This window comes from Mixophyes fleayi, unplaced genomic scaffold (assembly GCF_038048845.1).
Source record: "Mixophyes fleayi isolate aMixFle1 unplaced genomic scaffold, aMixFle1.hap1 Scaffold_128, whole genome shotgun sequence".
NCBI lineage: Eukaryota > Metazoa > Chordata > Amphibia > Anura > Limnodynastidae > Mixophyes > Mixophyes fleayi.
In genome coordinates, this window is record NW_027445926.1 from 158,947 (window position 1) to 186,806 (window position 27,860).

Below are 27,860 nucleotides of genomic sequence, written 5' to 3' on the forward strand. Positions count from 1 at the left end.
TTTCACAGTATGATTACATTACACTGTCATGTACTGATAAAAGCTGGACATTAGTGAACATCTGTAAGTGCAAGTCAGGTCAGTCCAATCCAAATACATAATTTCCTAGAAACTTGAGATGCTATGTGGGACTTAAAGTGGTGCAGCATCTAAATAAAATGCTACGAGGCAAATATTACTTGTAGATTAAATTCTAAGTATATTAAGGTTAGACATTTCACCTCATTTCCTATCTAACCCAACTTCATCCCAATTTGTTAGCAACATAGTAATTAAATTAGACAGCAAACAAATTAATCCCCCAAGCAGTATAGTTGAAAATGAATCTTGAAGGGCATTAAGACTTACAGTTTGGTGGGATCTAAATGTTCAACCAAGGGACAATCAAAGCTTTTTGCATCCTGAGACCTTCCAACCAAGCCTTTCGGCTCACACTTTACAGAACATTGGCCACGATTAAATTGGCATTGGTTACAGAACTGCCCATTTTCCAGATGAGTACAAGATAAAAAGAGAGCCTGGATAGCTCAGTCGGTAGAGCATCAGACTTTTAATCTGAGGGTCCAGGGTTCAAGTCCCTGTTCAGGCGTGTATGCCTTTTAAACGATGGCAATCTATATTCTCTGTGCCATACAAAACGTATGCTGTGAAGGATTTCCGCGATAAAAGTGAAAAAGGTCATTATCATCATTTCTCAAATTGTTGATGAGGAAACAAGTGATTCTGAAGTAAATAGCCATATTATTTGAACAAAAATACAAGAAACTCCACGCATAACGCAAGATAATTTGTTGATTTAGCTGATGAACTAATCTTCACATTTTACAAATTCACAGTATGACTGGATTATAATGCCATTCCACAAGCATGACATTAGTGTACATCTGTAAATTAGGTGTACAGATGAAATTGAGTCTTGAAGGGTATGAATACTTATAGTGTACTAAGATCTCTATAATCAACCAAGGTGAAATAAACTTTTTTTTATCGCAATTGGATTTATTGACTTAGTTGGTCAACTTCTCTTACCATTACACAATTTCACAGTATGATTACATTACACTGTCATGTACTGATAAAAGCTGGACATTAGTGAACATCTGTAAGTGCAAGTCAGGTCAGTCCAATCCAAATACATAATTTCCTAGAAACTTGAGATGCTATGTGGGACTTAAAGTGGTGCAGCATCTAAATAAAATGCTACGAGGCAAATATTACTTGTAGATTAAATTCTAAGTATATTAAGGTTAGACATTTCACCTCATTTCCTATCTAACCCAACTTCATCCCAATTTGTTAGCAACATAGTAATTAAATTAGACAGCAAACAAATTAATCCCCCAAGCAGTATAGTTGAAAATGAATCTTGAAGGGCATTAAGACTTACAGTTTGGTGGGATCTAAATGTTCAACCAAGGGACAATCAAAGCTTTTTGCATCCTGAGACCTTCCAACCAAGCCTTTCGGCTCACACTTTACAGAACATTGGCCACGATTAAATTGGCATTGGTTACAGAACTGCCCATTTTCCAGATGAGTACAAGATAAAAAGAGAGCCTGGATAGCTCAGTCGGTAGAGCATCAGACTTTTAATCTGAGGGTCCAGGGTTCAAGTCCCTGTTCAGGCGTGTATGCCTTTTAAACGATGGCAATCTATATTCTCTGTGCCATACAAAACGTATGCTGTGAAGGATTTCCGCGATAAAAGTGAAAAAGGTCATTATCATCATTTCTCAAATTGTTGATGAGGAAACAAGTGATTCTGAAGTAAATAGCCATATTATTTGAACAAAAATACAAGAAACTCCACGCATAACGCAAGATAATTTGTTGATTTAGCTGATGAACTAATCTTCACATTTTACAAATTCACAGTATGACTGGATTATAATGCCATTCCACAAGCATGACATTAGTGTACATCTGTAAATTAGGTGTACAGATGAAATTGAGTCTTGAAGGGTATGAATACTTATAGTGTACTAAGATCTCTATAATCAACCAAGGTGAAATAAACTTTTTTTTATCGCAATTGGATTTATTGACTTAGTTGGTCAACTTCTCTTACCATTACACAATTTCACAGTATGATTACATTACACTGTCATGTACTGATAAAAGCTGGACATTAGTGAACATCTGTAAGTGCAAGTCAGGTCAGTCCAATCCAAATACATAATTTCCTAGAAACTTGAGATGCTATGTGGGACTTAAAGTGGTGCAGCATCTAAATAAAATGCTACGAGGCAAATATTACTTGTAGATTAAATTCTAAGTATATTAAGGTTAGACATTTCACCTCATTTCCTATCTAACCCAACTTCATCCCAATTTGTTAGCAACATAGTAATTAAATTAGACAGCAAACAAATTAATCCCCCAAGCAGTATAGTTGAAAATGAATCTTGAAGGGCATTAAGACTTACAGTTTGGTGGGATCTAAATGTTCAACCAAGGGACAATCAAAGCTTTTTGCATCCTGAGACCTTCCAACCAAGCCTTTCGGCTCACACTTTACAGAACATTGGCCACGATTAAATTGGCATTGGTTACAGAACTGCCCATTTTCCAGATGAGTACAAGATAAAAAGAGAGCCTGGATAGCTCAGTCGGTAGAGCATCAGACTTTTAATCTGAGGGTCCAGGGTTCAAGTCCCTGTTCAGGCGTGTATGCCTTTTAAACGATGGCAATCTATATTCTCTGTGCCATACAAAACATATGCTGTGAAGGATTTCCGCGATAAAAGTGAAAAAGGTCATTATCATCATTTCTCAAATTGTTGATGAGGAAACAAGTGATTCTGAAGTAAATAGCCATATTATTTGAACAAAAATACAAGAAACTCCACGCATAACGCAAGATAATTTGTTGATTTAGCTGATGAACTAATCTTCACATTTTACAAATTCACAGTATGACTGGATTATAATGCCATTACACAAGCATGACATTAGTGTACATCTGTAAATTAGGTGTACAGATGAAATTGAGTCTTGAAGGGTATGAATACTTATAGTGTACTAAGATCTCTATAATCAACCAAGGTGAAATAAACTTTTTTTTATCGCAATTGGATTTATTGACTTAGTTGGTCAACTTCTCTTACCATTACACAATTTCACAGTATGATTACATTACACTGTCATGTACTGATAAAAGCTGGACATTAGTGAACATCTGTAAGTGCAAGTCAGGTCAGTCCAATCCAAATACATAATTTCCTAGAAACTTGAGATGCTATGTGGGACTTAAAGTGGTGCAGCATCTAAATAAAATGCTACGAGGCAAATATTACTTGTAGATTAAATTCTAAGTATATTAAGGTTAGACATTTCACCTCATTTCCTATCTAACCCAACTTCATCCCAATTTGTTAGCAACATAGTAATTAAATTAGACAGCAAACAAATTAATCCCCCAAGCAGTATAGTTGAAAATGAATCTTGAAGGGCATTAAGACTTACAGTTTGGTGGGATCTAAATGTTCAACCAAGGGACAATCAAAGCTTTTTGCATCCTGAGACCTTCCAACCAAGCCTTTCGGCTCACACTTTACAGAACATTGGCCACGATTAAATTGGCATTGGTTACAGAACTGCCCATTTTCCAGATGAGTACAAGATAAAAAGAGAGCCTGGATAGCTCAGTCGGTAGAGCATCAGACTTTTAATCTGAGGGTCCAGGGTTCAAGTCCCTGTTCAGGCGTGTATGCCTTTTAAACGATGGCAATCTATATTCTCTGTGCCATGCAAAACGTATGCTGTGAAGGATTTCCGCGATAAAAGTGAAAAAGGTCATTATCATCATTTCTCAAATTGTTGATGAGGAAACAAGTGATTCTGAAGTAAATAGCCATATTATTTGAACAAAAATACAAGAAACTCCACGCATAACGCAAGATAATTTGTTGATTTAGCTGATGAACTAATCTTCACATTTTAGAAATTCACAGTATGACTGGATTATAATGCCATTACACAAGCATGACATTAGTGTACATCTGTAAATTAGGTGTACAGATGAAATTGAGTCTTGAAGGGTATGAATACTTATAGTGTACTAAGATCTCTATGATCAACCAAGGTGAAATAAACTTTTTTTTTTATCGCAAGTGGATTTATTGACTTAGTTGGTCAACTTCTCTTACCATTACACAATTTCACAGTATGATTACATTACACTGTCATGTACTGATAAAAGCTGGACATTAGTGAACATCTGTAAGTGCAAGTCAGGTCAGTCCAATCCAAATACATAATTTCCTAGAAACTTGAGATGCTATGTGGGACTTAAAGTGGTGCAGCATCTAAATAAAATGCTACGAGGCAAATATTACTTGTAGATTAAATTCTAAGTATATTAAGGTTAGACATTTCACCTCATTTCCTATCTAACCCAACTTCATCCCAATTTGTTAGCAACATAGTAATTAAATTAGACAGCAAACAAATTAATCCCCCAAGCAGTATAGTTGAAAATGAATCTTGAAGGGCATTAAGACTTACAGTTTGGTGGGATCTAAATGTTCAACCAAGGGACAATCAAAGCTTTTTGCATCCTGAGACCTTCCAACCAAGCCTTTCGGCTCACACTTTACAGAACATTGGCCACGATTAAATTGGCATTGGTTACAGAACTGCCCATTTTCCAGATGAGTACAAGATAAAAAGAGAGCCTGGATAGCTCAGTCGGTAGAGCATCAGACTTTTAATCTGAGGGTCCAGGGTTCAAGTCCCTGTTCAGGCGTGTATGCCTTTTAAACGATGGCAATCTATATTCTCTGTGCCATGCAAAACGTATGCTGTGAAGGATTTCCGCGATAAAAGTGAAAAAGGTCATTATCATCATTTCTCAAATTGTTGATGAGGAAACAAGTGATTCTGAAGTAAATAGCCATATTATTTGAACAAAAATACAAGAAACTCCACGCATAACGCAAGATAATTTGTTGATTTAGCTGATGAACTAATCTTCACATTTTAGAAATTCACAGTATGACTGGATTATAATGCCATTACACAAGCATGACATTAGTGTACATCTGTAAATTAGGTGTACAGATGAAATTGAGTCTTGAAGGGTATGAATACTTATAGTGTACTAAGATCTCTATGATCAACCAAGGTGAAATAAACTTTTTTTTTTATCGCAAGTGGATTTATTGACTTAGTTGGTCAACTTCTCTTACCATTACACAATTTCACAGTATGATTACATTACACTGTCATGTACTGATAAAAGCTGGACATTAGTGAACATCTGTAAGTGCAAGTCAGGTCAGTCCAATCCAAATACATAATTTCCTAGAAACTTGAGATGCTATGTGGGACTTAAAGTGGTGCAGCATCTAAATAAAATGCTACGAGGCAAATATTACTTGTAGATTAAATTCTAAGTATATTAAGGTTAGACATTTCACCTCATTTCCTATCTAACCCAACTTCATCCCAATTTGTTAGCAACATAGTAATTAAATTAGACAGCAAACAAATTAATCCCCCAAGCAGTATAGTTGAAAATGAATCTTGAAGGGCATTAAGACTTACAGTTTGGTGGGATCTAAATGTTCAACCAAGGGACAAGCAAAGGTTTTTGCATCCTGAGACCTTCCAACCAAGCCTTTCGGCTCACACTTTACAGAACATTGGCCACGATTAAATTGGCATTGGTTACAGAACTGCCCATTTTCCAGATGAGTACAAGATAAAAAGAGAGCCTGGATAGCTCAGTCGGTAGAGCATCAGACTTTTAATCTTTTAATCTGAGGGTCCAGGGTTCAAGTCCCTGTTCAGGCGTGTATGCCTTTTAAACGATGGCAATCTATATTCTCTGTGCCATACAAAACGTATGCTGTGAAGGATTTCCGCGATAAAAGTGAAAAAGGTCATTATCATCATTTCTCAAATTGTTGATGAGGAAACAAGTGATTCTGAAGTAAATAGCCATATTATTTGAACAAAAATACAAGAAACTCCACGCATAACGCAAGATAATTTGTTGATTTAGCTGATGAACTAATCTTCACATTTTAGAAATTCACAGTATGACTGGATTATAATGCCATTACACAAGCATGACATTAGTGTACATCTGTAAATTAGGTGTACAGATGAAATTGAGTCTTGAAGGGTATGAATACTTATAGTGTACTAAGATCTCTATGATCAACCAAGGTGAAATAAACTTTTTTTTTTATCGCAAGTGGATTTATTGACTTAGTTGGTCAACTTCTCTTACCATTACACAATTTCACAGTATGATTACATTACACTGTCATGTACTGATAAAAGCTGGACATTAGTGAACATCTGTAAGTGCAAGTCAGGTCAGTCCAATCCAAATACATAATTTCCTAGAAACTTGAGATGCTATGTGGGACTTAAAGTGGTGCAGCATCTAAATAAAATGCTACGAGGCAAATATTACTTGTAGATTAAATTCTAAGTATATTAAGGTTAGACATTTCACCTCATTTCCTATCTAACCCAACTTCATCCCAATTTGTTAGCAACATAGTAATTAAATTAGACAGCAAACAAATTAATCCCCCAAGCAGTATAGTTGAAAATGAATCTTGAAGGGCATTAAGACTTACAGTTTGGTGGGATCTAAATGTTCAACCAAGGGACAAGCAAAGGTTTTTGCATCCTGAGACCTTCCAACCAAGCCTTTCGGCTCACACTTTACAGAACATTGGCCACGATTAAATTGGCATTGGTTACAGAACTGCCCATTTTCCAGATGAGTACAAGATAAAAAGAGAGCCTGGATAGCTCAGTCGGTAGAGCATCAGACTTTTAATCTTTTAATCTGAGGGTCCAGGGTTCAAGTCCCTGTTCAGGCGTGTATGCCTTTTAAACGATGGCAATCTATATTCTCTGTGCCATACAAAACGTATGCTGTGAAGGATTTCCGCGATAAAAGTGAAAAAGGTCATTATCATCATTTCTCAAATTGTTGATGAGGAAACAAGTGATTCTGAAGTAAATAGCCATATTATTTGAACAAAAATACAAGAAACTCCACGCATAACGCAAGATAATTTGTTGATTTAGCTGATGAACTAATCTTCACATTTTACAAATTCACAGTATGACTGGATTATAATGCCATTCCACAAGCATGACATTAGTGTACATCTGTAAATTAGGTGTACAGATGAAATTGAGTCTTGAAGGGTATGAATACTTATAGTGTACTAAGATCTCTATAATCAACCAAGGTGAAATAAACTTTTTTTTATCGCAATTGGATTTATTGACTTAGTTGGTCAACTTCTCTTACCATTACACAATTTCACAGTATGATTACATTACACTGTCATGTACTGATAAAAGCTGGACATTAGTGAACATCTGTAAGTGCAAGTCAGGTCAGTCCAATCCAAATACATAATTTCCTAGAAACTTGAGATGCTATGTGGGACTTAAAGTGGTGCAGCATCTAAATAAAATGCTACGAGGCAAATATTACTTGTAGATTAAATTCTAAGTATATTAAGGTTAGACATTTCACCTCATTTCCTATCTAACCCAACTTCATCCCAATTTGTTAGCAACATAGTAATTAAATTAGACAGCAAACAAATTAATCCCCCAAGCAGTATAGTTGAAAATGAATCTTGAAGGGCATTAAGACTTACAGTTTGGTGGGATCTAAATGTTCAACCAAGGGACAATCAAAGCTTTTTGCATCCTGAGACCTTCCAACCAAGCCTTTCGGCTCACACTTTACAGAACATTGGCCACGATTAAATTGGCATTGGTTACAGAACTGCCCATTTTCCAGATGAGTACAAGATAAAAAGAGAGCCTGGATAGCTCAGTCGGTAGAGCATCAGACTTTTAATCTGAGGGTCCAGGGTTCAAGTCCCTGTTCAGGCGTGTATGCCTTTTAAACGATGGCAATCTATATTCTCTGTGCCATACAAAACATATGCTGTGAAGGATTTCCGCGATAAAAGTGAAAAAGGTCATTATCATCATTTCTCAAATTGTTGATGAGGAAACAAGTGATTCTGAAGTAAATAGCCATATTATTTGAACAAAAATACAAGAAACTCCACGCATAACGCAAGATAATTTGTTGATTTAGCTGATGAACTAATCTTCACATTTTACAAATTCACAGTATGACTGGATTATAATGCCATTACACAAGCATGACATTAGTGTACATCTGTAAATTAGGTGTACAGATGAAATTGAGTCTTGAAGGGTATGAATACTTATAGTGTACTAAGATCTCTATAATCAACCAAGGTGAAATAAACTTTTTTTTATCGCAATTGGATTTATTGACTTAGTTGGTCAACTTCTCTTACCATTACACAATTTCACAGTATGATTACATTACACTGTCATGTACTGATAAAAGCTGGACATTAGTGAACATCTGTAAGTGCAAGTCAGGTCAGTCCAATCCAAATACATAATTTCCTAGAAACTTGAGATGCTATGTGGGACTTAAAGTGGTGCAGCATCTAAATAAAATGCTACGAGGCAAATATTACTTGTAGATTAAATTCTAAGTATATTAAGGTTAGACATTTCACCTCATTTCCTATCTAACCCAACTTCATCCCAATTTGTTAGCAACATAGTAATTAAATTAGACAGCAAACAAATTAATCCCCCAAGCAGTATAGTTGAAAATGAATCTTGAAGGGCATTAAGACTTACAGTTTGGTGGGATCTAAATGTTCAACCAAGGGACAATCAAAGCTTTTTGCATCCTGAGACCTTCCAACCAAGCCTTTCGGCTCACACTTTACAGAACATTGGCCACGATTAAATTGGCATTGGTTACAGAACTGCCCATTTTCCAGATGAGTACAAGATAAAAAGAGAGCCTGGATAGCTCAGTCGGTAGAGCATCAGACTTTTAATCTGAGGGTCCAGGGTTCAAGTCCCTGTTCAGGCGTGTATGCCTTTTAAACGATGGCAATCTATATTCTCTGTGCCATGCAAAACGTATGCTGTGAAGGATTTCCGCGATAAAAGTGAAAAAGGTCATTATCATCATTTCTCAAATTGTTGATGAGGAAACAATTGATTCTGAAGTAAATAGCCATATTATTTGAACAAAAATACAAGAAACTCCACGCATAACGCAAGATAATTTGTTGATTTAGCTGATGAACTAATCTTCACATTTTAGAAATTCACAGTATGACTGGATTATAATGCCATTACACAAGCATGACATTAGTGTACATCTGTAAATTAGGTGTACAGATGAAATTGAGTCTTGAAGGGTATGAATACTTATAGTGTACTAAGATCTCTATGATCAACCAAGGTGAAATAAACTTTTTTTTTTATCGCAAGTGGATTTATTGACTTAGTTGGTCAACTTCTCTTACCATTACACAATTTCACAGTATGATTACATTACACTGTCATGTACTGATAAAAGCTGGACATTAGTGAACATCTGTAAGTGCAAGTCAGGTCAGTCCAATCCAAATACATAATTTCCTAGAAACTTGAGATGCTATGTGGGACTTAAAGTGGTGCAGCATCTAAATAAAATGCTACGAGGCAAATATTACTTGTAGATTAAATTCTAAGTATATTAAGGTTAGACATTTCACCTCATTTCCTATCTAACCCAACTTCATCCCAATTTGTTAGCAACATAGTAATTAAATTAGACAGCAAACAAATTAATCCCCCAAGCAGTATAGTTGAAAATGAATCTTGAAGGGCATTAAGACTTACAGTTTGGTGGGATCTAAATGTTCAACCAAGGGACAATCAAAGCTTTTTGCATCCTGAGACCTTCCAACCAAGCCTTTCGGCTCACACTTTACAGAACATTGGCCACGATTAAATTGGCATTGGTTACAGAACTGCCCATTTTCCAGATGAGTACAAGATAAAAAGAGAGCCTGGATAGCTCAGTCGGTAGAGCATCAGACTTTTAATCTGAGGGTCCAGGGTTCAAGTCCCTGTTCAGGCGTGTATGCCTTTTAAACGATGGCAATCTATATTCTCTGTGCCATGCAAAACGTATGCTGTGAAGGATTTCCGCGATAAAAGTGAAAAAGGTCATTATCATCATTTCTCAAATTGTTGATGAGGAAACAAGTGATTCTGAAGTAAATAGCCATATTATTTGAACAAAAATACAAGAAACTCCACGCATAACGCAAGATAATTTGTTGATTTAGCTGATGAACTAATCTTCACATTTTAGAAATTCACAGTATGACTGGATTATAATGCCATTACACAAGCATGACATTAGTGTACATCTGTAAATTAGGTGTACAGATGAAATTGAGTCTTGAAGGGTATGAATACTTATAGTGTACTAAGATCTCTATGATCAACCAAGGTGAAATAAATTTTTTTTTTTAATCGCAAGTGGATTTATTGACTTAGTTGGTCAACTTCTCTTACCATTACACAATTTCACAGTATGATTACATTACACTGTCATGTACTGATAAAAGCTGGACATTAGTGAACATCTGTAAGTGCAAGTCAGGTCAGTCCAATCCAAATACATAATTTCCTAGAAACTTGAGATGCTATGTGGGACTTAAAGTGGTGCAGCATCTAAATAAAATGCTACGAGGCAAATATTACTTGTAGATTAAATTCTAAGTATATTAAGGTTAGACATTTCACCTCATTTCCTATCTAACCCAACTTCATCCCAATTTGTTAGCAACATAGTAATTAAATTAGACAGCAAACAAATTAATCCCCCAAGCAGTATAGTTGAAAATGAATCTTGAAGGGCATTAAGACTTACAGTTTGGTGGGATCTAAATGTTCAACCAAGGGACAATCAAAGCTTTTTGCATCCTGAGACCTTCCAACCAAGCCTTTCGGCTCACACTTTACAGAACATTGGCCACGATTAAATTGGCATTGGTTACAGAACTGCCCATTTTCCAGATGAGTACAAGATAAAAAGAGAGCCTGGATAGCTCAGTCGGTAGAGCATCAGACTTTTAATCTGAGGGTCCAGGGTTCAAGTCCCTGTTCAGGCGTGTATGCCTTTTAAACGATGGCAATCTATATTCTCTGTGCCATGCAAAACGTATGCTGTGAAGGATTTCCGCGATAAAAGTGAAAAAGGTCATTATCATCATTTCTCAAATTGTTGATGAGGAAACAAGTGATTCTGAAGTAAATAGCCATATTATTTGAACAAAAATACAAGAAACTCCACGCATAACGCAAGATAATTTGTTGATTTAGCTGATGAACTAATCTTCACATTTTACAAATTCACAGTATGACTGGATTATAATGCCATTACACAAGCATGACATTAGTGTACATCTGTAAATTAGGTGTACAGATGAAATTGAGTCTTGAAGGGTATGAATACTTATAGTGTACTAAGATCTCTATAATCAACCAAGGTGAAATAAACTTTTTTTTATCGCAATTGGATTTATTGACTTAGTTGGTCAACTTCTCTTACCATTACACAATTTCACAGTATGATTACATTACACTGTCATGTACTGATAAAAGCTGGACATTAGTGAACATCTGTAAGTGCAAGTCAGGTCAGTCCAATCCAAATACATAATTTCCTAGAAACTTGAGATGCTATGTGGGACTTAAAGTGGTGCAGCATCTAAATAAAATGCTACGAGGCAAATATTACTTGTAGATTAAATTCTAAGTATATTAAGGTTAGACATTTCACCTCATTTCCTATCTAACCCAACTTCATCCCAATTTGTTAGCAACATAGTAATTAAATTAGACAGCAAACAAATTAATCCCCCAAGCAGTATAGTTGAAAATGAATCTTGAAGGGCATTAAGACTTACAGTTTGGTGGGATCTAAATGTTCAACCAAGGGACAATCAAAGCTTTTTGCATCCTGAGACCTTCCAACCAAGCCTTTCGGCTCACACTTTACAGAACATTGGCCACGATTAAATTGGCATTGGTTACAGAACTGCCCATTTTCCAGATGAGTACAAGATAAAAAGAGAGCCTGGATAGCTCAGTCGGTAGAGCATCAGACTTTTAATCTGAGGGTCCAGGGTTCAAGTCCCTGTTCAGGCATGTTTGCCTTTTAAACGATGGCAATCTATATTCTCTGTGCCATACAAAACGTATGCTGTGAAGGATTTCCGCGATAAAAGTGAAAAAGGTCATTATCATCATTTCTCAAATTGTTGATGAGGAAACAAGTGATTCTGAAGTAAATAGCCATATTATTTGAACAAAAATACAAGAAACTCCACGCATAACGCAAGATAATTTGTTGATTTAGCTGATGAACTAATCTTCACATTTTACAAATTCACAGTATGACTGGATTATAATGCCATTACACAAGCATGACATTAGTGTACATCTGTAAATTAGGTGTACAGATGAAATTGAGTCTTGAAGGGTATGAATACTTATAGTGTACTAAGATCTCTATAATCAACCAAGGTGAAATAAACTTTTTTTTATCGCAATTGGATTTATTGACTTAGTTGGTCAACTTCTCTTACCATTACACAATTTCACAGTATGATTACATTACACTGTCATGTACTGATAAAAGCTGGACATTAGTGAACATCTGTAAGTGCAAGTCATGTCAGTCCAATCCAAATACATAATTTCCTAGAAACTTGAGATGCTATGTGGGACTTAAAGTGGTGCAGCATCTAAATAAAATGCTACGAGGCAAATATTACTTGTAGATTAAATTCTAAGTATATTAAGGTTAGACATTTCACCTCATTTCCTATCTAACCCAACTTCATCCCAATTTGTTAGCAACATAGTAATTAAATTAGACAGCAAACAAATTAATCCCCCAAGCAGTATAGTTGAAAATGAATCTTGAAGGGCATTAAGACTTACAGTTTGGTGGGATCTAAATGTTCAACCAAGGGACAATCAAAGCTTTTTGCATCCTGAGACCTTCCAACCAAGCCTTTCGGCTCACACTTTACAGAACATTGGCCACGATTAAATTGGCATTGGTTACAGAACTGCCCATTTTCCAGATGAGTACAAGATAAAAAGAGAGCCTGGATAGCTCAGTCGGTAGAGCATCAGACTTTTAATCTGAGAGTCCAGGGTTCAAGTCCCTGTTCAGGCATGTATGCCTTTTAAACGATGGCAATCTATATTCTCTGTGCCATGCAAAACGTATGCTGTGAAGGATTTCCGCGATAAAAGTGAAAAAGGTCATTATCATCATTTCTCAAATTGTTGATGAGGAAACAAGTGATTCTGAAGTAAATAGCCATATTATTTGAACAAAAATACAAGAAACTCCACGCATAACGCAAGATAATTTGTTGATTTAGCTGATGAACTAATCTTCACATTTTACAAATTCACAGTATGACTGGATTATAATGCCATTACACAAGCATGACATTAGTGTACATCTGTAAATTAGGTGTACAGATGAAATTGAGTCTTGAAGGGTATGAATACTTATAGTGTACTAAGATCTCTATGATCAACCAAGGTGAAATAAACTTTTTTTTTATCGCAAGTGGATTTATTGACTTAGTTGGTCAACTTCTCTTACCATTACACAATTTCACAGTATGATTACATTACACTGTCATGTACTGATAAAAGCTGGACATTAGTGAACATCTGTAAGTGCAAGTCAGGTCAGTCCAATCCAAATACATAATTTCCTAGAAACTTGAGATGCTATGTGGGACTTAAAGTGGTGCAGCATCTAAATAAAATGCTACGAGGCAAATATTACTTGTAGATTAAATTCTAAGTATATTAAGGTTAGACATTTCACCTCATTTCCTATCTAACCCAACTTCATCCCAATTTGTTAGCAACATAGTAATTAAATTAGACAGCAAACAAATTAATCCCCCAAGCAGTATAGTTGAAAATGAATCTTGAAGGGCATTAAGACTTACAGTTTGGTGGGATCTAAATGTTCAACCAAGGGACAAGCAAAGCTTTTTGCATCCTGAGACCTTCCAACCAAGCCTTTCGGCTCACACTTTACAGAACATTGGCCACGATTAAATTGGCATTGGTTACAGAACTGCCCATTTTCCAGATGAGTACAAGATAAAAAGAGAGCCTGGATAGCTCAGTCGGTAGAGCATCAGACTTTTAATCTGAGGGTCCAGGGTTCAAGTCCCTGTTCAGGCGTGTATGCCTTTTAAACGATGGCAATCTATATTCTCTGTGCCATGCAAAACGTATGCTGTGAAGGATTTCCGCGATAAAAGTGAAAAAGGTCATTATCATCATTTCTCAAATTGTTGATGAGGAAACAAGTGATTCTGAAGTAAATAGCCATATTATTTGAACAAAAATACAAGAAACTCCACGCATAACGCAAGATAATTTGTTGATTTAGCTGATGAACTAATCTTCACATTTTACAAATTCACAGTATGACTGGATTATAATGCCATTACACAAGCATGACATTAGTGTACATCTGTAAATTAGGTGTACAGATGAAATTGAGTCTTGAAGGGTATGAATACTTATAGTGTACTAAGATCTCTATGATCAACCAAGGTGAAATAAACTTTTTTTTTATCGCAAGTGGATTTATTGACTTAGTTGGTCAACTTCTCTTACCATTACACAATTTCACAGTATGATTACATTACACTGTCATGTACTGATAAAAGCTGGACATTAGTGAACATCTGTAAGTGCAAGTCAGGTCAGTCCAATCCAAATACATAATTTCCTAGAAACTTGAGATGCTATGTGGGACTTAAAGTGGTGCAGCATCTAAATAAAATGCTACGAGGCAAATATTACTTGTAGATTAAATTCTAAGTATATTAAGGTTAGACATTTCACCTCATTTCCTATCTAACCCAACTTCATCCCAATTTGTTAGCAACATAGTAATTAAATTAGACAGCAAACAAATTAATCCCCCAAGCAGTATAGTTGAAAATGAATCTTGAAGGGCATTAAGACTTACAGTTTGGTGGGATCTAAATGTTCAACCAAGGGACAATCAAAGCTTTTTGCATCCTGAGACCTTCCAACCAAGCCTTTCGGCTCACACTTTACAGAACATTGGCCACGATTAAATTGGCATTGGTTACAGAACTGCCCATTTTCCAGATGAGTACAAGATAAAAAGAGAGCCTGGATAGCTCAGTCGGTAGAGCATCAGACTTTTAATCTGAGGGTCCAGGGTTCAAGTCCCTGTTCAGGCGTGTATGCCTTTTAAACGATGGCAATCTATATTCTCTGTGCCATGCAAAACGTATGCTGTGAAGGATTTCCGCGATAAAAGTGAAAAAGGTCATTATCATCATTTCTCAAATTGTTGATGAGGAAACAAGTGATTCTGAAGTAAATAGCCATATTATTTGAACAAAAATACAAGAAACTCCACGCATAACGCAAGATAATTTGTTGATTTAGCTGATGAACTAATCTTCACATTTTACAAATTCACAGTATGACTGGATTATAATGCCATTACACAAGCATGACATTAGTGTACATCTGTAAATTAGGTGTACAGATGAAATTGAGTCTTGAAGGGTATGAATACTTATAGTGTACTAAGATCTCTATAATCAACCAAGGTGAAATAAACTTTTTTTTTATCGCAATTGGATTTATTGACTTAGTTGGTCAACTTCTCTTACCATTACACAATTTCACAGTATGATTACATTACACTGTCATGTACTGATAAAAGCTGGACATTAGTGAACATCTGTAAGTGCAAGTCAGGTCAGTCCAATCCAAATACATAATTTCCTAGAAACTTGAGATGCTATGTGGGACTTAAAGTGGTGCAGCATCTAAATAAAATGCTACGAGGCAAATATTACTTGTAGATTAAATTCTAAGTATATTAAGGTTAGACATTTCACCTCATTTCCTATCTAACCCAACTTCATCCCAATTTGTTAGCAACATAGTAATTAAATTAGACAGCAAACAAATTAATCCCCCAAGCAGTATAGTTGAAAATGAATCTTGAAGGGCATTAAGACTTACAGTTTGGTGGGATCTAAATGTTCAACCAAGGGACAATCAAAGCTTTTTGCATCCTGAGACCTTCCAACCAAGCCTTTCGGCTCACACTTTACAGAACATTGGCCACGATTAAATTGGCATTGGTTACAGAACTGCCCATTTTCCAGATGAGTAAAAGATAAAAAGAGAGCCTGGATAGCTCAGTCGGTAGAGCATCAGACTTTTAATCTGAGGGTCCAGGGTTCAAGTCCCTGTTCAGGCGTGTATGACTTTTAAACGATGGCAATCTATATTCTCTGTGCCATGCAAAACGTATGCTGTGAAGGATTTCCGCGATAAAAGTGAAAAAGGTCATTATCATCATTTCTCAAATTGTTGATGAGGAAACAAGTGATTCTGAAGTAAATAGCCATATTATTTGAACAAAAATACAAGAAACTCCACGCATAACGCAAGATAATTTGTTGATTTAGCTGATGAACTAATCTTCACATTTTACAAATTCACAGTATGACTGGATTATAATGCCATTACACAAGCATGACATTAGTGTACATCTGTAAATTAGGTGTACAGATGAAATTGAGTCTTGAAGGGTATGAATACTTATAGTGTACTAAGATCTCTATGATCAACCAAGGTGAAATAAACTTTTTTTTTATCGCAAGTGGATTTATTGACTTAGTTGGTCAACTTCTCTTACCATTACACAATTTCACAGTATGATTACATTACACTGTCATGTACTGATAAAAGCTGGACATTAGTGAACATCTGTAAGTGCAAGTCAGGTCAGTCCAATCCAAATACATAATTTCCTAGAAACTTGAGATGCTATGTGGGACTTAAAGTGGTGCAGCATCTAAATAAAATGCTACGAGGCAAATATTACTTGTAGATTAAATTCTAAGTATATTAAGGTTAGACATTTCACCTCATTTCCTATCTAACCCAACTTCATCCCAATTTGTTAGCAACATAGTAATTAAATTAGACAGCAAACAAATTAATCCCCCAAGCAGTATAGTTGAAAATGAATCTTGAAGGGCATTAAGACTTACAGTTTGGTGGGATCTAAATGTTCAACCAAGGGACAATCAAAGCTTTTTGCATCCTGAGACCTTCCAACCAAGCCTTTCGGCTCACACTTTACAGAACATTGGCCACGATTAAATTGGCATTGGTTACAGAACTGCCCATTTTCCAGATGAGTACAAGATAAAAAGAGAGCCTGGATAGCTCAGTCGGTAGAGCATCAGACTTTTAATCTGAGGGTCCAGGGTTCAAGTCCCTGTTCAGGCATGTATGCCTTTTAAACGATGGCAATCTATATTCTCTGTGCCATACAAAACGTATGCTGTGAAGGATTTCCGCGATAAAAGTGAAAAAGGTCATTATCATCATTTCTCAAATTGTTGATGAGGAAACAAGTGATTCTGAAGTAAATAGCCATATTATTTGAACAAAAATACAAGAAACTCCACGCATAACGCAAGATAATTTGTTGATTTAGCTGATGAACTAATCTTCACATTTTACAAATTCACAGTATGACTGGATTATAATGCCATTACACAAGCATGACATTAGTGTACATCTGTAAATTAGGTGTACAGATGAAATTGAGTCTTGAAGGGTATGAATACTTATAGTGTACTAAGATCTCTATAATCAACCAAGGTGAAATAAACTTTTTTTTTATCGCAATTGGATTTATTGACTTAGTTGGTCAACTTCTCTTACCATTACACAATTTCACAGTATGATTACATTACACTGTCATGTACTGATAAAAGCTGGACATTAGTGAACATCTGTAAGTGCAAGTCAGGTCAGTCCAATCCAAATACATAATTTCCTAGAAACTTGAGATGCTATGTGGGACTTAAAGTGGTGCAGCATCTAAATAAAATGCTACGAGGCAAATATTACTTGTAGATTAAATTCTAAGTATATTAAGGTTAGACATTTCACCTCATTTCCTATCTAACCCAACTTCATCCCAATTTGTTAGCAACATAGTAATTAAATTAGACAGCAAACAAATTAATCCCCCAAGCAGTATAGTTGAAAATGAATCTTGAAGGGCATTAAGACTTACAGTTTGGTGGGATCTAAATGTTCAACCAAGGGACAATCAAAGCTTTTTGCATCCTGAGACCTTCCAACCAAGCCTTTCGGCTCACACTTTACAGAACATTGGCCACGATTAAATTGGCATTGGTTACAGAACTGCCCATTTTCCAGATGAGTAAAAGATAAAAAGAGAGCCTGGATAGCTCAGTTGGTAGAGCATCAGACTTTTAATCTGAGGGTCCAGGGTTCAAGTCCCTGTTCAGGCGTGTATGACTTTTAAACGATGGCAATCTATATTCTCTGTGCCATGCAAAACGTATGCTGTGAAGGATTTCCGCGATAAAAGTGAAAAAGGTCATTATCATCATTTCTCAAATTGTTGATGAGGAAACAAGTGATTCTGAAGTAAATAGCCATATTATTTGAACAAAAATACAAGAAACTCCACGCATAACGCAAGATAATTTGTTGATTTAGCTGATGAACTAATCTTCACATTTTACAAATTCACAGTATGACTGGATTATAATGCCATTACACAAGCATGACATTAGTGTACATCTGTAAATTAGGTGTACAGATGAAATTGAGTCTTGAAGGGTATGAATACTTATAGTGTACTAAGATCTCTATGATCAACCAAGGTGAAATAAACTTTTTTTTTATCGCAAGTGGATTTATTGACTTAGTTGGTCAACTTCTCTTACCATTACACAATTTCACAGTATGATTACATTACACTGTCATGTACTGATAAAAGCTGGACATTAGTGAACATCTGTAAGTGCAAGTCAGGTCAGTCCAATCCAAATACATAATTTCCTAGAAACTTGAGATGCTATGTGGGACTTAAAGTGGTGCAGCATCTAAATAAAATGCTACGAGGCAAATATTACTTGTAGATTAAATTCTAAGTATATTAAGGTTAGACATTTCACCTCATTTCCTATCTAACCCAACTTCATCCCAATTTGTTAGCAACATAGTAATTAAATTAGACAGCAAACAAATTAATCCCCCAAGCAGTATAGTTGAAAATGAATCTTGAAGGGCATTAAGACTTACAGTTTGGTGGGATCTAAATGTTCAACCAAGGGACAATCAAAGCTTTTTGCATCCTGAGACCTTCCAACCAAGCCTTTCGGCTCACACTTTACAGAACATTGGCCACGATTAAATTGGCATTGGTTACAGAACTGCCCATTTTCCAGATGAGTACAAGATAAAAAGAGAGCCTGGATAGCTCAGTCGGTAGAGCATCAGACTTTTAATCTGAGGGTCCAGGGTTCAAGTCCCTGTTCAGGCGTGTATGCCTTTTAAACGATGGCAATCTATATTCTCTGTGCCATGCAAAACGTATGCTGTGAAGGATTTCCGCGATAAAAGTGAAAAAGGTCATTATCATCATTTCTCAAATTGTTGATGAGGAAACAAGTGATTCTGAAGTAAATAGCCATATTATTTGAACAAAAATACAAGAAACTCCACGCATAACGCAAGATAATTTGTTGATTTAGCTGATGAACTAATCTTCACATTTTACAAATTCACAGTATGACTGGATTATAATGCCATTACACAAGCATGACATTAGTGTACATCTGTAAATTAGGTGTACAGATGAAATTGAGTCTTGAAGGGTATGAATACTTATAGTGTACTAAGATCTCTATAATCAACCAAGGTGAAATAAACTTTTTTTTATCGCAATTGGATTTATTGACTTAGTTGGTCAACTTCTCTTACCATTACACAATTTCACAGTATGATTACATTACACTGTCATGTACTGATAAAAGCTGGACATTAGTGAACATCTGTAAGTGCAAGTCAGGTCAGTCCAATCCAAATACATAATTTCCTAGAAACTTGAGATGCTATGTGGGACTTAAAGTGGTGCAGCATCTAAATAAAATGCTACGAGGCAAATATTACTTGTAGATTAAATTCTAAGTATATTAAGGTTAGACATTTCACCTCATTTCCTATCTAACCCAACTTCATCCCAATTTGTTAGCAACATAGTAATTAAATTAGACAGCAAACAAATTAATCCCCCAAGCAGTATAGTTGAAAATGAATCTTGAAGGGCATTAAGACTTACAGTTTGGTGGGATCTAAATGTTCAACCAAGGGACAATCAAAGCTTTTTGCATCCTGAGACCTTCCAACCAAGCCTTTCGGCTCACACTTTACAGAACATTGGCCACGATTAAATTGGCATTGGTTACAGAACTGCCCATTTTCCAGATGAGTACAAGATAAAAAGAGAGCCTGGATAGCTCAGTCGGTAGAGCATCAGACTTTTAATCTGAGGGTCCAGGGTTCAAGTCCCTGTTCAGGCATGTATGCCTTTTAAACGATGGCAATCTATATTCTCTGTGCCATACAAAACGTATGCTGTGAAGGATTTCCGCGATAAAAGTGAAAAAGGTCATTATCATCATTTCTCAAATTGTTGATGAGGAAACAAGTGATTCTGAAGTAAATAGCCATATTATTTGAACAAAAATACAAGAAACTCCACGCATAACGCAAGATAATTTGTTGATTTAGCTGATGAACTAATCTTCACATTTTACAAATTCACAGTATGACTGGATTATAATGCCATTACACAAGCATGACATTAGTGTACATCTGTAAATTAGGTGTACAGATGAAATTGAGTCTTGAAGGGTATGAATACTTATAGTGTACTAAGATCTCTATAATCAACCAAGGTGAAATAAACTTTTTTTTTATCGCAATTGGATTTATTGACTTAGTTGGTCAACTTCTCTTACCATTACACAATTTCACAGTATGATTACATTACACTGTCATGTACTGATAAAAGCTGGACATTAGTGAACATCTGTAAGTGCAAGTCAGGTCAGTCCAATCCAAATACATAATTTCCTAGAAACTTGAGATGCTATGTGGGACTTAAAGTGGTGCAGCATCTAAATAAAATGCTACGAGGCAAATATTACTTGTAGATTAAATTCTAAGTATATTAAGGTTAGACATTTCACCTCATTTCCTATCTAACCCAACTTCATCCCAATTTGTTAGCAACATAGTAATTAAATTAGACAGCAAACAAATTAATCCCCCAAGCAGTATAGTTGAAAATGAATCTTGAAGGGCATTAAGACTTACAGTTTGGTGGGATCTAAATGTTCAACCAAGGGACAATCAAAGCTTTTTGCATCCTGAGACCTTCCAACCAAGCCTTTCGGCTCACACTTTACAGAACATTGGCCACGATTAAATTGGCATTGGTTACAGAACTGCCCATTTTCCAGATGAGTACAAGATAAAAAGAGAGCCTGGATAGCTCAGTCGGTAGAGCATCAGACTTTTAATCTGAGGGTCCAGGGTTCAAGTCCCTGTTCAGGCGTGTATGCCTTTTAAACGATGGCAATCTATATTCTCTGTGCCATGCAAAACGTATGCTGTGAAGGATTTCCGCGATAAAAGTGAAAAAGGTCATTATCATCATTTCTCAAATTGTTGATGAGGAAACAAGTGATTCTGAAGTAAATAGCCATATTATTTGAACAAAAATACAAGAAACTCCACGCATAACGCAAGATAATTTGTTGATTTAGCTGATGAACTAATCTTCACATTTTACAAATTCACAGTATGACTGGATTATAATGCCATTACACAAGCATGACATTAGTGTACATCTGTAAATTAGGTGTACAGATGAAATTGAGTCTTGAAGGGTATGAATACTTATAGTGTACTAAGATCTCTATAATCAACCAAGGTGAAATAAACTTTTTTTTATCGCAATTGGATTTATTGACTTAGTTGGTCAACTTCTCTTACCATTACACAATTTCACAGTATGATTACATTACACTGTCATGTACTGATAAAAGCTGGACATTAGTGAACATCTGTAAGTGCAAGTCAGGTCAGTCCAATCCAAATACATAATTTCCTAGAAACTTGAGATGCTATGTGGGACTTAAAGTGGTGCAGCATCTAAATAAAATGCTACGAGGCAAATATTACTTGTAGATTAAATTCTAAGTATATTAAGGTTAGACATTTCACCTCATTTCCTATCTAACCCAACTTCATCCCAATTTGTTAGCAACATAGTAATTAAATTAGACAGCAAACAAATTAATCCCCCAAGCAGTATAGTTGAAAATGAATCTTGAAGGGCATTAAGACTTACAGTTTGGTGGGATCTAAATGTTCAACCAAGGGACAATCAAAGCTTTTTGCATCCTGAGACCTTCCAACCAAGCCTTTCGGCTCACACTTTACAGAACATTGGCCACGATTAAATTGGCATTGGTTACAGAACTGCCCATTTTCCAGATGAGTACAAGATAAAAAGAGAGCCTGGATAGCTCAGTCGGTAGAGCATCAGACTTTTAATCTGAGGGTCCAGGGTTCAAGTCCCTGTTCAGGCGTGTATGCCTTTTAAACGATGGCAATCTATATTCTCTGTGCCATGCAAAACGTATGCTGTGAAGGATTTCCGCGATAAAAGTGAAAAAGGTCATTATCATCATTTCTCAAATTGTTGATGAGGAAACAAGTGATTCTGAAGTAAAGAGCCATATTATTTGAACAAAAATACAAGAAACTCCACGCATAACGCAAGATAATTTGTTGATTTAGCTGATGAACTAATCTTCACATTTTACAAATTCACAGTATGACTGGATTATAATGCCATTACACAAGCATGACATTAGTGTACATCTGTAAATTAGGTGTACAGATGAAATTGAGTCTTGAAGGGTATGAATACTTATAGTGTACTAAGATCTCTATAATCAACCAAGGTGAAATAAACTTTTTTTTATCGCAATTGGATTTATTGACTTAGTTGGTCAACTTCTCTTACCATTACACAATTTCACAGTATGATTACATTACACTGTCATGTACTGATAAAAGCTGGACATTAGTGAACATCTGTAAGTGCAAGTCAGGTCAGTCCAATCCAAATACATAATTTCCTAGAAACTTGAGATGCTATGTGGGACTTAAAGTGGTGCAGCATCTAAATAAAATGCTACGAGGCAAATATTACTTGTAGATTAAATTCTAAGTATATTAAGGTTAGACATTTCACCTCATTTCCTATCTAACCCAACTTCATCCCAATTTGTTAGCAACATAGTAATTAAATTAGACAGCAAACAAATTAATCCCCCAAGCAGTATAGTTGAAAATGAATCTTGAAGGGCATTAAGACTTACAGTTTGGTGGGATCTAAATGTTCAACCAAGGGACAATCAAAGCTTTTTGCATCCTGAGACCTTCCAACCAAGCCTTTCGGCTCACACTTTACAGAACATTGGCCACGATTAAATTGGCATTGGTTACAGAACTGCCCATTTTCCAGATGAGTACAAGATAAAAAGAGAGCCTGGATAGCTCAGTCGGTAGAGCATCAGACTTTTAATCTGAGGGTCCAGGGTTCAAGTCCCTGTTCAGGCGTGTATGCCTTTTAAACGATGGCAATCTATATTCTCTGTGCCATGCAAAACGTATGCTGTGAAGGATTTCCGCGATAAAAGTGAAAAAGGTCATTATCATCATTTCTCAAATTGTTGATGAGGAAACAAGTGATTCTGAAGTAAATAGCCATATTATTTGAACAAAAATACAAGAAACTCCACGCATAACGCAAGATAATTTGTTGATTTAGCTGATGAACTAATCTTCACATTTTACAAATTCACAGTATGACTGGATTATAATGCCATTACACAAGCATGACATTAGTGTACATCTGTAAATTAGGTGTACAGATGAAATTGAGTCTTGAAGGGTATGAATACTTATAGTGTACTAAGATCTCTATAATCAACCAAGGTGAAATAAACTTTTTTTTATCGCAATTGGATTTATTGACTTAGTTGGTCAACTTCTCTTACCATTACACAATTTCACAGTATGATTACATTACACTGTCATGTACTGATAAAAGCTGGACATTAGTGAACATCTGTAAGTGCAAGTCAGGTCAGTCCAATCCAAATACATAATTTCCTAGAAACTTGAGATGCTATGTGGGACTTAAAGTGGTGCAGCATCTAAATAAAATGCTACGAGGCAAATATTACTTGTAGATTAAATTCTAAGTATATTAAGGTTAGACATTTCACCTCATTTCCTATCTAACCCAACTTCATCCCAATTTGTTAGCAACATAGTAATTAAATTAGACAGCAAACAAATTAATCCCCCAAGCAGTATAGTTGAAAATGAATCTTGAAGGGCATTAAGACTTACAGTTTGGTGGGATCTAAATGTTCAACCAAGGGACAATCAAAGCTTTTTGCATCCTGAGACCTTCCAACCAAGCCTTTCGGCTCACACTTTACAGAACATTGGCCACGATTAAATTGGCATTGGTTACAGAACTGCCCATTTTCCAGATGAGTACAAGATAAAAAGAGAGCCTGGATAGCTCAGTCGGTAGAGCATCAGACTTTTAATCTGAGGGTCCAGGGTTCAAGTCCCTGTTCAGGCGTGTATGCCTTTTAAACGATGGCAATCTATATTCTCTGTGCCATGCAAAACGTATGCTGTGAAGGATTTCCGCGATAAAAGTGAAAAAGGTCATTATCATCATTTCTCAAATTGTTGATGAGGAAACAAGTGATTCTGAAGTAAATAGCCATATTATTTGAACAAAAATACAAGAAACTCCACGCATAACGCAAGATAATTTGTTGATTTAGCTGATGAACTAATCTTCACATTTTACAAATTCACAGTATGACTGGATTATAATGCCATTACACAAGCATGACATTAGTGTACATCTGTAAATTAGGTGTACAGATGAAATTGAGTCTTGAAGGGTATGAATACTTATAGTGTACTAAGATCTCTATAATCAACCAAGGTGAAATAAACTTTTTTTTATCGCAATTGGATTTATTGACTTAGTTGGTCAACTTCTCTTACCATTACACAATTTCACAGTATGATTACATTACACTGTCATGTACTGATAAAAGCTGGACATTAGTGAACATCTGTAAGTGCAAGTCAGGTCAGTCCAATCCAAATACATAATTTCCTAGAAACTTGAGATGCTATGTGGGACTTAAAGTGGTGCAGCATCTAAATAAAATGCTACGAGGCAAATATTACTTGTAGATTAAATTCTAAGTATATTAAGGTTAGACATTTCACCTCATTTCCTATCTAACCCAACTTCATCCCAATTTGTTAGCAACATAGTAATTAAATTAGACAGCAAACAAATTAATCCCCCAAGCAGTATAGTTGAAAATGAATCTTGAAGGGCATTAAGACTTACAGTTTGGTGGGATCTAAATGTTCAACCAAGGGACAATCAAAGCTTTTTGCATCCTGAGACCTTCCAACCAAGCCTTTCGGCTCACACTTTACAGAACATTGGCCACGATTAAATTGGCATTGGTTACAGAACTGCCCATTTTCCAGATGAGTACAAGATAAAAAGAGAGCCTGGATAGCTCAGTCGGTAGAGCATCAGACTTTTAATCTGAGGGTCCAGGGTTCAAGTCCCTGTTCAGGCATGTTTGCCTTTTAAACGATGGCAATCTATATTCTCTGTGCCATACAAAACGTATGCTGTGAAGGATTTCCGCGATAAAAGTGAAAAAGGTCATTATCATCATTTCTCAAATTGTTGATGAGGAAACAAGTGATTCTGAAGTAAATAGCCATATTATTTGAACAAAAATACAAGAAACTCCACGCATAACGCAAGATAATTTGTTGATTTAGCTGATGAACTAATCTTCACATTTTACAAATTCACAGTATGACTGGATTATAATGCCATTACACAAGCATGACATTAGTGTACATCTGTAAATTAGGTGTACAGATGAAATTGAGTCTTGAAGGGTATGAATACTTATAGTGTACTAAGATCTCTATAATCAACCAAGGTGAAATAAACTTTTTTTTATCGCAATTGGATTTATTGACTTAGTTGGTCAACTTCTCTTACCATTACACAATTTCACAGTATGATTACATTACACTGTCATGTACTGATAAAAGCTGGACATTAGTGAACATCTGTAAGTGCAAGTCATGTCAGTCCAATCCAAATACATAATTTCCTAGAAACTTGAGATGCTATGTGGGACTTAAAGTGGTGCAGCATCTAAATAAAATGCTACGAGGCAAATATTACTTGTAGATTAAATTCTAAGTATATTAAGGTTAGACATTTCACCTCATTTCCTATCTAACCCAACTTCATCCCAATTTGTTAGCAACATAGTAATTAAATTAGACAGCAAACAAATTAATCCCCCAAGCAGTATAGTTGAAAATGAATCTTGAAGGGCATTAAGACTTACAGTTTGGTGGGATCTAAATGTTCAACCAAGGGGACAATCAAAGCTTTTTGCATCCTGAGACCTTCCAACCAAGCCTTTCGGCTCACACTTTACAGAACATTGGCCACGATTAAATTGGCATTGGTTACAGAACTGCCCATTTTCCAGATGAGTACAAGATAAAAAGAGAGCCTGGATAGCTCAGTCGGTAGAGCATCAGACTTTTAATCTGAGAGTCCAGGGTTCAAGTCCCTGTTCAGGCATGTATGCCTTTTAAACGATGGCAATCTATATTCTCTGTGCCATGCAAAACGTATGCTGTGAAGGATTTCCGCGATAAAAGTGAAAAAGGTCATTATCATCATTTCTCAAATTGTTGATGAGGAAACAAGTGATTCTGAAGTAAATAGCCATATTATTTGAACAAAAATACAAGAAACTCCACGCATAACGCAAGATAATTTGTTGATTTAGCTGATGAACTAATCTTCACATTTTACAAATTCACAGTATGACTGGATTATAATGCCATTACACAAGCATGACATTAGTGTACATCTGTAAATTAGGTGTACAGATGAAATTGAGTCTTGAAGGGTATGAATACTTATAGTGTACTAAGATCTCTATGATCAACCAAGGTGAAATAAACTTTTTTTTTTATCGCAAGTGGATTTATTGACTTAGTTGGTCAACTTCTCTTACCATTACACAATTTCACAGTATGATTACATTACAACTGTCATGTACTGATAAAAGCTGGACATTAGTGAACATCTGTAAGTGCAAGTCAGGTCAGTCCAATCCAAATACATAATTTCCTAGAAACTTGAGATGCTATGTGGGACTTAAAGTGGTGCAGCATCTAAATAAAATGCTACGAGGCAAATATTACTTGTAGATTAAATTCTAAGTATATTAAGGTTAGACATTTCACCTCATTTCCTATCTAACCCAACTTCATCCCAATTTGTTAGCAACATAGTAATTAAATTAGACAGCAAACAAATTAATCCCCCAAGCAGTATAGTTGAAAATGAATCTTGAAGGGCATTAAGACTTACAGTTTGGTGGGATCTAAATGTTCAACCAAGGGACAAGCAAAGCTTTTTGCATCCTGAGACCTTCCAACCAAGCCTTTCGGCTCACACTTTACAGAACATTGGCCACGATTAAATTGGCATTGGTTACAGAACTGCCCATTTTCCAGATGAGTACAAGATAAAAAGAGAGCCTGGATAGCTCAGTCGGTAGAGCATCAGACTTTTAATCTGAGGGTCCAGGGTTCAAGTCCCTGTTCAGGCGTGTATGCCTTTTAAACGATGGCAATCTATATTCTCTGTGCCATGCAAAACGTATGCTGTGAAGGATTTCCGCGATAAAAGTGAAAAAGGTCATTATCATCATTTCTCAAATTGTTGATGAGGAAACAAGTGATTCTGAAGTAAATAGCCATATTATTTGAACAAAAATACAAGAAACTCCACGCATAACGCAAGATAATTTGTTGATTTAGCTGATGAA

At 35.9% G+C, this 27,860-nt stretch overlaps 23 non-coding genes across 23 annotated transcripts; all 23 read left to right on the forward strand.

Moving 5' to 3' along the window:
- Positions 1 to 516: 516 nt before the first annotated feature.
- TRNAK-UUU (transfer RNA lysine (anticodon UUU)) lies at positions 517 to 589 on the forward strand. Its single transcript has one exon. It is a non-coding gene; the product is annotated as a tRNA-Lys (tRNA).
- A 966-nt stretch (positions 590 to 1,555) lies between these two features.
- Positions 1,556 to 1,628, forward strand: TRNAK-UUU (transfer RNA lysine (anticodon UUU)). The gene has a single exon. It is a non-coding gene; the product is annotated as a tRNA-Lys (tRNA).
- Positions 1,629 to 2,594: 966 nt separating this feature from the next.
- Positions 2,595 to 2,667, forward strand: TRNAK-UUU (transfer RNA lysine (anticodon UUU)). Its single transcript has one exon. It is a non-coding gene; the product is annotated as a tRNA-Lys (tRNA).
- A 966-nt stretch (positions 2,668 to 3,633) lies between these two features.
- On the forward strand, positions 3,634 to 3,706 carry TRNAK-UUU (transfer RNA lysine (anticodon UUU)). The gene has a single exon. It is a non-coding gene; the product is annotated as a tRNA-Lys (tRNA).
- Positions 3,707 to 4,674: 968 nt separating this feature from the next.
- TRNAK-UUU (transfer RNA lysine (anticodon UUU)) lies at positions 4,675 to 4,747 on the forward strand. The gene has a single exon. It is a non-coding gene; the product is annotated as a tRNA-Lys (tRNA).
- A 3,064-nt stretch (positions 4,748 to 7,811) lies between these two features.
- Positions 7,812 to 7,884, forward strand: TRNAK-UUU (transfer RNA lysine (anticodon UUU)). The gene has a single exon. It is a non-coding gene; the product is annotated as a tRNA-Lys (tRNA).
- A 966-nt stretch (positions 7,885 to 8,850) lies between these two features.
- On the forward strand, positions 8,851 to 8,923 carry TRNAK-UUU (transfer RNA lysine (anticodon UUU)). The gene has a single exon. It is a non-coding gene; the product is annotated as a tRNA-Lys (tRNA).
- Positions 8,924 to 9,891: 968 nt separating this feature from the next.
- TRNAK-UUU (transfer RNA lysine (anticodon UUU)) lies at positions 9,892 to 9,964 on the forward strand. Its single transcript has one exon. It is a non-coding gene; the product is annotated as a tRNA-Lys (tRNA).
- A 969-nt stretch (positions 9,965 to 10,933) lies between these two features.
- On the forward strand, positions 10,934 to 11,006 carry TRNAK-UUU (transfer RNA lysine (anticodon UUU)). Its single transcript has one exon. It is a non-coding gene; the product is annotated as a tRNA-Lys (tRNA).
- Positions 11,007 to 11,972: 966 nt separating this feature from the next.
- On the forward strand, positions 11,973 to 12,045 carry TRNAK-UUU (transfer RNA lysine (anticodon UUU)). The gene has a single exon. It is a non-coding gene; the product is annotated as a tRNA-Lys (tRNA).
- A 2,006-nt stretch (positions 12,046 to 14,051) lies between these two features.
- Positions 14,052 to 14,124, forward strand: TRNAK-UUU (transfer RNA lysine (anticodon UUU)). The gene has a single exon. It is a non-coding gene; the product is annotated as a tRNA-Lys (tRNA).
- A 967-nt stretch (positions 14,125 to 15,091) lies between these two features.
- On the forward strand, positions 15,092 to 15,164 carry TRNAK-UUU (transfer RNA lysine (anticodon UUU)). Its single transcript has one exon. It is a non-coding gene; the product is annotated as a tRNA-Lys (tRNA).
- A 967-nt stretch (positions 15,165 to 16,131) lies between these two features.
- On the forward strand, positions 16,132 to 16,204 carry TRNAK-UUU (transfer RNA lysine (anticodon UUU)). Its single transcript has one exon. It is a non-coding gene; the product is annotated as a tRNA-Lys (tRNA).
- A 967-nt stretch (positions 16,205 to 17,171) lies between these two features.
- On the forward strand, positions 17,172 to 17,244 carry TRNAK-UUU (transfer RNA lysine (anticodon UUU)). Its single transcript has one exon. It is a non-coding gene; the product is annotated as a tRNA-Lys (tRNA).
- Positions 17,245 to 18,211: 967 nt separating this feature from the next.
- On the forward strand, positions 18,212 to 18,284 carry TRNAK-UUU (transfer RNA lysine (anticodon UUU)). The gene has a single exon. It is a non-coding gene; the product is annotated as a tRNA-Lys (tRNA).
- A 967-nt stretch (positions 18,285 to 19,251) lies between these two features.
- On the forward strand, positions 19,252 to 19,324 carry TRNAK-UUU (transfer RNA lysine (anticodon UUU)). The gene has a single exon. It is a non-coding gene; the product is annotated as a tRNA-Lys (tRNA).
- A 966-nt stretch (positions 19,325 to 20,290) lies between these two features.
- Positions 20,291 to 20,363, forward strand: TRNAK-UUU (transfer RNA lysine (anticodon UUU)). The gene has a single exon. It is a non-coding gene; the product is annotated as a tRNA-Lys (tRNA).
- A 967-nt stretch (positions 20,364 to 21,330) lies between these two features.
- On the forward strand, positions 21,331 to 21,403 carry TRNAK-UUU (transfer RNA lysine (anticodon UUU)). Its single transcript has one exon. It is a non-coding gene; the product is annotated as a tRNA-Lys (tRNA).
- Positions 21,404 to 22,369: 966 nt separating this feature from the next.
- Positions 22,370 to 22,442, forward strand: TRNAK-UUU (transfer RNA lysine (anticodon UUU)). Its single transcript has one exon. It is a non-coding gene; the product is annotated as a tRNA-Lys (tRNA).
- A 966-nt stretch (positions 22,443 to 23,408) lies between these two features.
- On the forward strand, positions 23,409 to 23,481 carry TRNAK-UUU (transfer RNA lysine (anticodon UUU)). Its single transcript has one exon. It is a non-coding gene; the product is annotated as a tRNA-Lys (tRNA).
- Positions 23,482 to 24,447: 966 nt separating this feature from the next.
- Positions 24,448 to 24,520, forward strand: TRNAK-UUU (transfer RNA lysine (anticodon UUU)). The gene has a single exon. It is a non-coding gene; the product is annotated as a tRNA-Lys (tRNA).
- A 966-nt stretch (positions 24,521 to 25,486) lies between these two features.
- Positions 25,487 to 25,559, forward strand: TRNAK-UUU (transfer RNA lysine (anticodon UUU)). Its single transcript has one exon. It is a non-coding gene; the product is annotated as a tRNA-Lys (tRNA).
- A 2,009-nt stretch (positions 25,560 to 27,568) lies between these two features.
- TRNAK-UUU (transfer RNA lysine (anticodon UUU)) lies at positions 27,569 to 27,641 on the forward strand. Its single transcript has one exon. It is a non-coding gene; the product is annotated as a tRNA-Lys (tRNA).
- The last annotated feature ends 219 nt before the right edge of the window (positions 27,642 to 27,860 follow it).